This window comes from Conger conger, chromosome 9, assembly GCF_963514075.1.
Source record: "Conger conger chromosome 9, fConCon1.1, whole genome shotgun sequence".
NCBI classification, from domain to species: Eukaryota; Metazoa; Chordata; class Actinopteri; order Anguilliformes; family Congridae; genus Conger; species Conger conger.
In genome coordinates, this window is record NC_083768.1 from 7,281,249 (window position 1) to 7,295,150 (window position 13,902).

General features: G+C 41.7%; 2 long non-coding RNA genes across 2 annotated transcripts; both read left to right on the forward strand.

The window, feature by feature from the left end:
* The first annotated feature begins 798 nt into the window (after nt 1-798).
* Nucleotides 799-6,499, forward strand: LOC133136225 (uncharacterized). Its single transcript, XR_009709485.1, has 3 exons — nt 799-887; nt 4,954-5,254; nt 6,226-6,499. It is a non-coding gene; the product is annotated as an uncharacterized LOC133136225 (long non-coding RNA).
* Nucleotides 6,500-6,654: 155 nt separating this feature from the next.
* Nucleotides 6,655-10,510, forward strand: LOC133137910 (uncharacterized). The gene is made up of 2 exons (XR_009709644.1): nt 6,655-6,949; nt 8,805-10,510. It is a non-coding gene; the product is annotated as an uncharacterized LOC133137910 (long non-coding RNA).
* Nucleotides 10,511-13,902: the final 3,392 nt, after the last annotated feature.

Sequence of the window (13,902 nt, forward strand, 5' to 3'; positions counted from 1 at the left end):
TCTGCCACGGTGGGCGCCATAATGAAAGGTCTACGAAACCCCTTATTAATAAATCACATGATATTGTATAAATCATGTGATGTTGTATGATCACATGATTTATTAATAAGGGTGAAATGCTAGAGTTTTGGATATTTGGACATTAGTAACCTGTTAATTTCTGTTGATTTCATACAGCACTTTTTAAATTAACCCACTCACAAGCATACACGCATTCTTAGTCTCAAGCAAAGTAGTAAGTAGTCTCAAACCATCCACCTGCGCCATTGATCTCATCAGTTTTTTCAAGAATGTCTCTACATGCTTTTCTGGAGAATTACAAAGTATTATCACCACTCGCTACAGACTGGAACTTTTCCATCCACTCTCAAGACTTAAAAATTGTATGCTACATACCGACACAGTTTGTGAGCAAGCTATGTTGAAAGAGTGATACAAGATATGTGGTACCAAATAGGACACATTGGAAATAAAGCATGCTTTATAAAAGTGCAAAATAAGTATATTGCCTCTAACATTAATATGCAAAATAGACTTTACAGTGCACTACTCAAAGAATATTCATTCATATTCAGAGGTTTGAATCTTAAACAATCTGATGAGCACATGTTGTTTAACATACAGTAGACCTTATACATGACTGTAGCATGTTGTCAAAGATCTGTGCTGATACACCTTGATGGAGAGCATGCTGATGTTAATGTTAGGGCTGATTAATTTAATTTCCTGTCTTTTCAGGCTTTACATTACAGTCCAGCCCCCCTCGAGTGGAAATATGATTTGAAGAAGGAAGTGGCAGGTATAACTCACTGAAGAAGCCACACAGTTTCATTGCAGAATGGAACTTCCTCTCCTCATTGTTGCTCTGTTTCTCTCCACTGCCCCAGGTATTGTGCCTTTTATTCATCCATCAATGTATTTACCTACTCATCAGGGGCAATTACAATTAAAACCATGTACTGTATGGCACTTGTTGCTGTTTAAAACCGGTTTCTTTATAAATCCATGACATACTTTATATAATACATTACTTGCTGCTGATTAAAGTAAAGATACTTTTTTACTCTTTAAAATCATGGTATGAGTATTGTATCCCTGCATAAACCTTACTTATGTTTGCTGACATCGTGAAGTGTTGAAGTGGTACTTCTTTCAGTGAAGTCATTGGAAAATAGCTATCACAAGAAAGAAAGCAGTTGTGTCTGTGTGAGTGTGTGTGTGTAAGATGATTATCGCCAAGGGGAGGGCCTGGTGATTAAACTGCATACATTATATAACACCTTTTATACCATAATTGAAAGTGTTGAAAGAATAGTGAGTACAAAAATTAGCTTGCTTCATTTTAACTGTAAAATGAGCTTGCTTCATTTTAACTGTAAAATGAGCTTGCTTCATTTTAACTGTAAAATGAGCTTCATTTTAAATGAGGCGTGTGATGACTCAGACTTCAGCACAGTCAGCAGCAGGTGCTTGATTGACTTGTTTGTTTTTTGATAGAAGGTAGAATCAAGGATATTTATCTTATTTTTATTTTTTAAATGAATTATGTGGTGTTTCACATCTTCCTCCTCACCATAGAACACACTGTACTCTTTCTGTACATCATCATGTTGCACTGAACCCACTGGTATTTCCTGATGTAGAATTGTGCAGAACTGTCTGGAAATAATAAGTTTACTTGCTTACTATTGCATACACAAATTGAACACTTTGGATCAGAAAGTATGAAATGTAGTATTGATGATATACAGCCCCCCCAAAGTATTGGCAAGTCCAATTTCTTTGTTTTCTTTCCAATACATTACATACATTTGCGGTTGAGATAAAAAGATGAACACAAGATCAAGAGTTCAGCATTTCAGCTTTTATTTCCTGGTATTTACACTGAGATATGTTAAACTACTTAGAACATAGCACCTTTGGTATCAGATCATTCGGTTAAAGGCTGGTGATTGACTTGGTCTATCAGTCCATAAAACTTTGTTCTCAAACTTTTGTGGCTCATCTCTGTACTTCTTTGCAAAATGTAATCTCGCCTTTCGATTCTTACTACTGATGAGTAGTTTGCATCTTGTGGTATAGCCTCTATTGCTGCTCTCTAAGTCTTCTTCAAACAGTTGATAGAGATACCTTCATCCCTGCCCTGTGGACATTGTTTGTGATGTCACTGACTGCCCTGTGGAGATTGTTTGTGATGTCACTGACTGATGTTTTGGGGGTTTTCTTCACAGCTCTCACAATGTTTCATCAACTGCTGTTGTTTTCCTTGTTCGACCTGTTCGATGTCTGTGTCTCAGTACTCCAGCGGTTTCTTTCTTTTTCAGGACATTCTAAATTGTTTTACAAGCCATCCCCAATGCTTCTGCAATGGCTCTTTACTAAGCTTCAAAATGGCTTGCTGCTTTTGAATGCTACACAAGGTGAAAATACCCAAGAGCATCAATCTAGCTCAAACACAAGCTTCTAAATACCGTTAACATTGTAGTTAATGATACCAATAAATAAATCGAATACATTTCAGGTGGTTTCTGGGCACTGGCTCCATTTAAACGTAGCATGTGCTCTTCTGGTCCGATGTCACCAGGCTGCCTCTGCAGTGGTTAACTGGATATGGATTTGGACTTGGACAGGTGCTCTGCTGTGCACATAGTTCTGGTGCTGCATTGTAGCCCCTGACAGCTCTACTGAGACAGGAGGTCTTTCAAAACAGCAAGTGTTCAAATCTTCAGACTTAAAACTTTTTTTAATGGCACCACTTACCATTGGAGAGAAAGAGACTGCCCTTTTTAGATTTCTCCTCGCTTTAAAATGCTCCCATGACTGCATGTGTTGAAATATACAGTTTTCCCTTTTAAATGGAACTAAATGAGCAGCGCTCCAAATGAAATGGAGAACACAATCCACCTGACCGTTACTCTTTGTGTCTTACACAGTTCCGAGGCCATTCTGAAACAGTTGCTGTATTTGTCACTGACTTAATTTTGACAGTGATCCTGTCATGCGGACACTTTTTGGAAGTTAAATTCAATAACATTGTGAGTTTTGATTGAATCAAAAGATATTTATGTCTAATTGGCTACATAATGGCGGCATGGATGGTGCAGTGGGTAGCACTGCCGCCTCACAGCAAGGAGGTCCTGGGTTCAAATCCTGGTCGGCCGGGGCCTCTCTGTGCGGAGTTTGCATGTTCTCCCTGTGTTCGCGTGGGTTTCCTCCGGGTTCTCCAGTTTCCTCCCACAGTCCAAAGACATGCAGGTTAGGCTAATTGGACAGTCTATATTGCCCATGGGTATGAGTCTGTGAGTGAATGGTGTGTGTGCCCTGCAATGGACTGGTGACCTGCCTTTCGCCCAATGTATGCTGGGATAGGCTCCAGCCCCCCTGCGACCCTGTTCAGGATAAAAAGGTTCAGATAACGGATGGCTATATAATCGTTCTCTCCCTCCTGACCTCAGCTGATGCGTGGGGAGCATTCAGGCACAAAATGGCAGCCGTTGCATCAGCCAGGTGGTGCGACACATTGGTGGTTGAGATGAGTTTCCCCCTCATCACTGTAAAGTGTTCTGACTGCAAGGAATTATTATTATTATTATTATTATTATTATTATTATTATTATTATTCCTCAAAGAAGGTTAAGAGTTTCGCCGAAGAGAAGGCATGACCTTCCCCTCCAAAAGCCAACATGGATATCCCTGCTGAAGTCTGCTGAATTGAAAAGATAATAGTGCTGGCTTTCCTGTCTGATTTTTAGTCACCAAACAAGATATCTCTCAGTCAAAACATTTAAGAAAGTCCAGTTCATGTGGAGCAAAATAAAGATGCTAGTCATTATGTGAAAGCATGTCATTTAAAATAGTGTAGGAGTATAATCTTTTTATGCATTTACTCTTTTTCCCAACACCTGTTTTTTCTTTACTTTTGTCAGGTTTGAAAGCTTTATGTGACTGATTAAAATTTTTCAGCAATAAGAGTCCCACAAAAGAGATGACAAATAGCAAGCAAGACAGTCAAAGTCTGCAGAAGTACAACTGTAGCAAGTTTATTTAATGTATTTTTTTTTTATATACTAAACAAAACTATACTATTTCATGAATGTATAATTTTTCATTTTTTTTTACATACAAGATTTTGCACAACAACTGTATATACACTCACCGAACACTTACTCACTGGAACATTTTTACTTTATTACACCTACTTATTCATGCAACTATCTAATCAGCCAATTGTGTGGAAGCAGTGCAATGCATATAATCATGTAGATACGGGTCAGGAGCTTCAGTTAATGTTCACTTCAACCATCAGAATGGGGAAAAAAATGTGAAATAAGTGACTTTGTCCGTGGAATGACTGTTGGTGGCAGACTGGGTGGTTTGAGTATCTTAGAGACTGCTGATCTCCAGGGATTTTCATCCATACTAGTCTCTAAAGTTTGCAAACAGACAGAAATACCTTGTTAATGAGAGACATCAGAGGAGAATGGCCGGACTGGTCAAGGCTGACCAGAAAGCGACAGTAACGCAAATAACCACACATTACAACAGTGGTATGCAGAAGAGCATCTCTGAATGCACAACACATCATAACTCTAAGTGGATAGGATACAGCAGTAGAAGTCAAAAACAAAAAATATATAATAAATACCTAATAAAGTGCTCACAGAGTGTATTAAGCTACTGTTTTTGTTTTGAATCAAGTAAACTGTAGTAAAGTGTAAATATTTTCATTTTGTTCATCCATTTAACTTGATCTGTTGTATAGATGTGTATAGATCTGAGTTGCACACTTGAATTACACTTCTTCCCAAAAATATATAGATGCACAATGGAAGTTTGTTTCTATTTTATAATGGATCCTGTAAATTGTTGTGTTGATGTTATAATGTGTGTTGAACAGAGTTTGTTTTACAGTTTTAAAAAACTTTAAAAAAACATTTTTCTGTTTCTTTCTAGTTTCCAGAGCTGTTTGTGCTCAAGGGAGACTCTGTTCCTCTGCATGTGAAGAGACATGAAGAACTACAGTTTGACAGCATATTATGGAGATTTAATATCTCTTCTAAAATAGTGCATTACAATCAGAATATAAAATATATGAAAAAATATAAAAACAGTATTATATCAGAATTTGATGAGACAAGCTTCTCTCTGCTACTGAAGAATGTGACGCAGAATTACAGTGGGATCTACAGAGCAATGACAACAGATGATGGAGGACAGGAGACAGATGTTGCTACCTACAGACTCACAGTTCAAGGTAGAAATGTGACTCTGTTACAGTTACTGGGATGTGTAAAATACACGTAGGGGCAACATTACCTCAGGAGGTATGAGCAGTTGTCTGGCAGTGGGAGGGTTACCGGTTCTATTCCGCCCTGGGTGTGTTGAAGTGTGCCTGAACAAGACACCTAACCCCCAATTGCTCCCGATGAGCTGGTTGGTGCCTTGCATGGCAGCCAATCACCGTTGGTGTGTGTATGAATGGGTGAATGGGAAGCATCAGTTGTACAGTGCTTTGGATAAAGGCACTATGTAAATGCCAACTATATACAATCATAAGGGTGCAAAAATGATCAGACCCTAATGCATTTGAAGTGGCAATCTATGATTTTTCCCTAGGAACAAATACCATATTAGAGACATATTCCCACTGGTTTATCTCTACCAATCACAATTGAGATCATTCACAGTGTTTAATTTCATTTCTGTACATTAAAACTTAAAGTTTGTGGCGGGCGCCCTGTATGTAAATGTATGCAGGAAAACCATGGAAACTAATGTTGCGAGGGCAGAGATGTGTAGTTTGCGTGGCACAAGTGTCCGGCAGTAACGCAGGAGAGCTTAAGCGCCATAAACACAAGAGGAGGAGGAGTTTGAGAACCGTTGTCTGTGGTGAAGTGACTGAACCAAAGAAACCACACTGACAGTCAGGAGAGGGAAAGCTGTGTGAGAGAGAGCTGGAGGTTGCGAGGAACTAAAATGTAGAATAGACCAAAACTGAGGAAATGATAGATTAAAGCCACTTTAAATCAGTGTAATTCTGTAGATAAATGTTATTTCTGAGATTATCATGAGATTGTCATATTATGTGGTTTCTGAGATTATATGATAACAATATGAATATGTGGCATTTTTGTGATATTAAATGAAATGATGTATGAGTTTATTATGACTATATTGTGTAGTGTATCACATCTTTGGCCCAGTGGATTGGTTGTTGTTTTGCAGAGGCCCCGCCCATACCCCAGGTGAGCGTGGCGTTACTCTCCTCTGATGGAGGGGTCTGTAAGGTGTTGGTGAACTGCTCTGCTGAAGACACCATGGTCAGCTACACCTGTGACCACGCCCACTGCACACAGGTAGAGAATACAACCTTGCCGACAGGACTCAACCTCATCGTCACGGCAACCAACGACACCATCCACTGCAGCAGCAGTAACCGGGTCGGCACAAAGACGCAATCAAATTCCACAAAGAACATCTGTAAGTCTGTCTGTGGATAATGTTACTGTGCTTATTCTCTGGCATTTCCTGTGTGTGTGTGTGTGTGTGTGTGTATGTGTGTGTGTGCGTATGTGTGTGCATGTGTGTGTGTATGTCTGTGCGTGTGTGTGTCTGTGTATGTGTCTGTGTGTGTGCGTGCGTGTGTGTGTTTCAGTCTGTCCATGAGTGTGTGAAAGTGTCCCATGTATGTTTGAATGTGCTTGCACACACGTGTGTATATTTGTGTGTCTGGGCATGTGTATGTGTGTAAGTGCATGTGTGTTTGTGTGTGACAGTAGTTGTCTCTGTGGGGTCCTGTGTAATGTTTATTTCCTGCAGCTTCAGTGCCTCCTGTAGCACCATCTCCTGGCCTCTCACCGTGTGCACTAAAGTCAGTGCTGCTCTCCGCAGGTCTGGTTGCCATGGTTTCGGCTGTCATCGCAGTTCATGTCAGAGAGAGGTGCTGCAGGTCAGTCATGGTCACTGTGTTTATATTTCTCATCAGCAGTGAGCTTCAATCTGACACACTCTGTACCCTCTTTAAAAACAGGTCCAAAAACACTCACACTCACAATACAACACATTCTACCACACACTCACACGCTACCACACATTCTACCACACTCACACACTCTTAACACACACTCTACCACACACTCACACTCTCTAACACACTCACACTCTGTAACCTCTTTAAAAACAGGTCCAAAAACACTCACACTCACAATACAACACATTCTACCACACACTCACACGCTACAACACATTCTACCACACTCACAGCCTACCATGCACTCAAATGGTTGGCATTTATATAGCACCTTTATCCAAAGCGCTGTACAATTGATGCTTCTCATTCACCCATTCATACACACACTCAACGGCGATTGGCTGCCATGCAAGGCACCGACCAGCTCGTCAGGAGTATTTGGGGGTTAGGTGTCTTGCTCAGGGACACTTCGGCCCGGGCAGGGGATCGAACCACCAACCCTCCGACTGCCAGACGACTGCTCTTACTGCCAGAGCCATGTCACCCCTCTAACACACACTCACACTTTACCACACTCACACGCTCTACTGTACCACACATTCACACTCTACCACACACTAACACACTTGCACACTCACACACTCACACACTCATTTACACACTCACAGTCTACCACACTCACACACTCTGTTGCACGCTCACAAACTCTGTTACACACTCACACACTCTGTTGCACACTCACACACTCTGTTACACACTCACATTCTCTAACACACACACTCACACACTCTGTCGCACACTCACACACTCTGTTGCACGCTCACACACTCTGTCGCACACTCACACACTCTGTCGCACACTCACACACTCTGTCGCACACTCCCACACTCTGTCACACACTCACACACTCACACACTCTGTTACACACTCACACACTCTGTCACACACTCACACACTCTGTCGCACACTCACACACTCTGTTGCACACTCACACACTGTTACACACTCACACACTCGGCCACACACTCACACTCTCTAACACACACTCACACACTCACACACTCATTTACACACTCACACACTCGGTCGCACACTCACACACTCTGTTGCACACTCACACACTCTGTTACACACTCACACACTCACACACTCGGTCACACACTCACACACTCTGTCGCACACTCACACACTCTGTTACACACTCACACACTCTGTCACACACTCACACACTCGGTCGCACACTCACACACTCTGTCGCACACTCACACACTCTGTCACACACTCACACACTCTGTCGCACACTCACACACTGTCGCACACTCACACACTCTGTCGCACACTCACACTCTCTGTCACACACTCACACACTTACACTCACACACTCACACACTCTGTCGCACACTCACACACTCTGTCGCACACACTCACACACTGTCGCACACTCACACACTCACACACTCTGTCACACACTCACACACTCACACACTCTGTCGCACTTACACACTCACACACTCTGTCGCACACTCACACACTCACACTCTGTCACACACTCACACACTCTGTCGCACTTACACACTCACACACTGACACACTCTGTCGCACACTCACACACTCTACCACACACTCACACACTCTGTTGCACACTCACACACTCAGTCGCACACTCACACACTCACACACTCGGTCACACATCCTACTGCACACTACTGAGCAGCACACTCTCACCTTGTTCAAAGAGGTCTAAAAAGCCACACTGCTGCAGATTGTATTGCTTAGTATGAATTTTGGATGCAGTCCTTTGTTTCAAGTTCTTTATTTCTGTTGTTTTTTTCAGAGAGAAATGAGGACTGAGGACGGAGGGTGAATCTGATATTTGGTATCTGAGTGTGTGTTTGATTAGATTAGATTACATTAGATTTGTATTAAAATTGAGTAAATGGGAACTCCCACCCTGCCACATTATCTGGTTTGCAAAACTGCAAGCCAAAATTCATTTAAATATATACAATAGTCCTGGCAATGCTGTACAGTACATATTTTATATGATATTTTATATCTTACTGTTTGATCTTAACGGTGTTCCTTACAATGTTTTTTTATTTCTTGCTGTTACAGTATGTTTTTTTATGTCAGTGAGCTTGATTTTGTTTGTGTTTTTGGATTTGTATGTATTTTTATAAGGCCTATAAAAATACATACAATCTATATAATCAGACTTTTTCATAATGTATTAAAAGATACAATTTATACATCTTGAATGCTTACGCTAACAAAATATAGAATTTCTCTTTGTCTGATGAAAATAAAAGTGACAATTAACTGAGTTTGCATATGAGGTCCATAAGGTCATTCTCAGCTCTGTAATTCTGCCATGATGTCTTTGCACAGAAACTAAAATGGAAACAGAAAGAGGTTGGCAGCCACACCACCATCTCTGCAGCCTGTAGCTTCTGCATACACTTCCTGTTTGAAGCTGGTGGGAATAAAAAAGGGAACTATACTCACACACAGCACACACACACACACACACACACGCACACGCACACGCACACACACACACACACACACACACACACACTAAACCTCTGCAGAGAAAGCCACACAGATCTCTCTCTCAGACTGAAAATGATTGGTCCTGTTGGTGCCCACAGTGCTGATCTCAGGTACAGTGTACTTTCCACGGTGGACACATTGTTTTACGTTCCACGTTGTTGTGACTTGTGTTCCCTCTGTTTTTCCCTCCGTTATTTCTCTGCAGGTGGCCAATCACAATTCCATTCGCACAAATCCACAATCCCACCTGTCAATCATCATTATCCTGGTCCCTCCCCTACCAATCACATCCCTCCTCTGCTAGATAAAAGCTGTGTGTTTGCTGCCACTCTCATCTCACCCATCCAATTCAGCTACAACTTGTGTATGTGTGCACAGAAACCCAGAAAAGTCATTCCCCTATTGGTGTGTATGTGTGGTTGTTTGTGTATTGTCCAGGCCCTGGGGCAGGTAAGACAGGTAAGATAGAGGCAGCTTGTAGTGTAGTGCTTCAGGTGAATGACTGGGACACGCAAGGTTGGTGGTTCTGTAGCCACAATAAGATCCGCACAGCCGTTGGGCCGTTGAGCAAGGCCCTTATCCCTGCATTGCTCCAGGGGAGGATTGTCTCCTGCTTAGTCTAATCAACTGTACATCGCTCTGGATAAGAGCATCCGCCAAATGCCAATAATGTAATGTAATGTAAAGATAGAGGCCTCTATACATTGTGGCTGCACGTGGGTGGAATTACTGTATTAGACACATTAGGAAAGGGGTGGTTGCCAACTGTCTAATTTATGTTTTGTTAGAGTAGTAAGATTGGCTGACTGACTTATTAAGCAACAAACAAAAGCCTATCTTTGGCTCTAGCTTGGTTTGGTTTTGTTTGTTTCATTTATTTGGCAACATCTGTGTCCCTTGGCCTCGTGACCTAAATGTGTTCTTTGTTCTGTAAATAGATTTGTACTTATTGCACTTCTCTGTAATATACACCTTTCTGCACTTTAATTCTCGTCTGGTCCTCATCATTTACACCAAACGTGCTCAACACCCATCCAACATATATGCTACACACTCCCTCCTACCCCTAGACACCTGAGGGACAAAAGCATTCATATAAGAGGTGACTTGGCTCTGATTTAGTATTAGTCAGACCTTTATCACTTTTTCACCTGGAAAGAAGGTAGTATATAGACCTAGTATATGAAATGCAATTTGTTTTGATGCTTTAAAAGAACATAGTCTAAATTTGAGTGATTCTAAAACAACAAACATTTTAAATGAATTATAGTTGATACAGTTGGCATTTCAGTCAGCTTCTTTGTTTCAGTAATAATTGGTGACCACAACATTTTTTTGGTCAGCTGAATTTTGACAAATTTGAAGCAAACTAGTTTTTTTTTTTTAAAAGGACAGTTTATACATTTCTTTTTCCATCAATTTTATTGTTTTAAAATGCAGAATGTCTGAAATGGCATGCACTGGGAGGTAAGAACAGCAAGAGCAGCACCTAGATTAGTCTCTTTAGGGGTGAATTAGGGGTGGTCAAATCTGGAATTTAGACCCCCACCTTTTACTGGATCACATCCATACCAAACAGATTATCCGTATGTCTTATTATGTTGTAGTTACATATAGCCACAGTCCATCTTCCCTTTATCTCAGTCTTTCCCAGATGTATTTGGGAGTTTTTGTGACAACCGTATTATGTAGTAAATATGTTTTTGTACCTCTCATGGTAATATACCTTGTGATTTTGGATAAACCTGATTTGGGTGAATTAAAGGAAAGGAGACAAAACCCCAGATTGCTTGGTTTATTCTCCTTATCACCAAAATCCAGGCCTTTGTTATTGACCATAAAATGGTTCAAATGACTCCAGTCAGGCCTGCTGACCTTATTTTTTTGGGTCTGTGATTGTGATCATGGCCCATGCAGGGAGAGATTGTGATCTTGGACCAGGGGCCACGAGATTGTGACGGGGTGCTGTAGCTCTTTCTCCACGCGTGTCTTAAGCCAGGAAGGGCCCGTTTCTGAAGCCATGAAGGGCCCGTTTCTAAAGCCAGCAAGGGCCCGTTTCTAAAGCCAGGAAGGGCCCATTTCTAAAGCCAGGAAGAGCCCGTTTCTAAAGCCAGGAAGGGCCCGTTTCTAAAGCCAGGAAGGGCCCTTTTCTAAAGCCAGGAAGGGCCCGTTTCTAAAGCCAGGAAGGGCCCGTTTCTAAAGCCAGGAAGGGCCCGTTTCTGAGGACAGTGTGGCCCTGACTCCAGTGCCCCTGTACTGGACCCAGCCTGGATCAGGCGGTCACTGAAAACCCAATCTCCGCGGAAGAACACACACGCTAAGGACAACACTATGAGGCCTTCAGTCACTTTCGAACGGATCAACAGTTTTAATTTTCTCTGTGCACTAAAATAAATGCGGTCATGGATGTCTCACAAATTAGCTTCATATGATTAAAATGATTAATTAAATTAATTAAAATGATGATAATACACATAAATCACATTCGCACCAGCTCTGATGCATGTTACTTATCCAGTACCAATCAGATTGGTGCTTCTGACACGTGCACTTTTGATGCACATTAGGCAGTAAAATGGGAATGGGAAATGTTTTAACATTTACATTTTAGTCATTTGGCAGACACTTTTAATCCAAAGCGACTAACATTACATGTCCAGTTGATTAGACTAAGCAGGAGACAATCCTCCCCTGGAGCAATGTAGGGTTAAGGGCCTTGCTCAAGGGCCCAACGGCTGTGTGGATCACATTGTGGCTACACCGGGATTAGAACCACCGACCTTGCGTGTCCCAGTCATTTACCTTAACCACTACGTTACAGGCCGCCCCCTTACAAGTGCATAGGTTCTTCCACAAGTTAAAGCATCACATCCATAACTAGTAAAATACACATGAAGTGCTCTTCTAAACAAAAAATACAGTCATCGTAAGTGCAATTTACTTATTTTTTTGGTTAGACAAGAGGGATATCGGAAAGGGAGCTCAACCGCCAGGTGTTTTTCCAGGAACCAGTAAGATGACCGTTGTCACAGGAAGAAGATGTTCCGATCCGATGTTCGTCGTTAGAAAACAGGAAAGTTTATTCGTAGCCGGCCGCAGGAACAACAACAAAGATGCTCAAGAATATTCGTACAGGTAATACTGAGTGAATCAGCTTTATACCTTTTTCCAGTACAGTACATATTTGCATATGATGGGACTCTATTGACAAAAGTGAACGCTACCTCTGATTGCTGGTTAGGGGCCGGCTTCCTTTCGATTGGACCATTTGAAGCCTAACGGTCATGGGGTATTCCCCTTCCCCCCCGCCCCCCCCCCGAGGCCCAGAGGAACTTCCCCGGGGGGGGCCTCGAAACCCCAATGAAATGGCAACACTAGGGCCTTGAATCGGATGCGTGTGGCAATAGGAAGCCAGTGGAGGCCAATGAGGAGTGGGGTGACATGAGCCAACCTGGGATGAGCTGATCAGGCGGGCTGCAGCATTCTGGACCAGCTGGAAGGGCTTGATGGCACACGCTGGGAGACTGGCTAGGAGGGAGTTGCAGTAATCCAGGCGGGAAATTACGTTCTGGAACACTGATGATGGAGTTCTAGAACACTGACCTAGAATTCTTAAAAAGAAAATTCCAAAAAGCCTCTACAAAAGATGCACTCTTATTTACGGTGGCGTATACAGACTCCAGCTGTTGCCTAGGCTCTCCTGCTGGGCCCAAAGTTTCATACGTCGTTTTCACCTCCAGGGGGGCCTCTGTCCTTACGTTGGTGACCACATCATACACTGTCCCTCCCGTGCTTGAAGTGCGAATGCCCATATCCTACGGACACACAGACAGGGACAGAGACAGTTCAGATGATCAATATCATTATCATTGAGTAAGTATTGTTTGAAGATCATCATAATGTAGGATTAAGAGTAAATTAATGTCATTATCATAATTTTGAGTTAGTCGCAAATATAAATATTATATTCGTCATTTAATCTTAGGAGTAAATATTATTAACATCATTATCATTTGAGGTTACAAGTAAATATTATTTGAATATCATAATCAGTTGGGACTAGGAGTAGATATGCAGTGAGCTCAAAAATATTTGGGTTCATGATCTGGCTCTTGTAGATTTGAAGTCAAACAACTCATATGTGGTGAAAATATAGATTTTTAGTAACGGGTACTTTTGTACATTTTATACATATTCGCCATGCAGAATATGGATGTTATCATGATTCAAGGGTCCAAGCAAAACAAAATGGACAGATAGCAGATGGACAGTTTACATTTTTTACATTTTAGTCATTTGGCAGACGCTTTTAATCCAAAGCAATTTACAAGTGCATAGGTTCTTCCACAAGTCAAAGCATCACATCCATAACTAGGAAA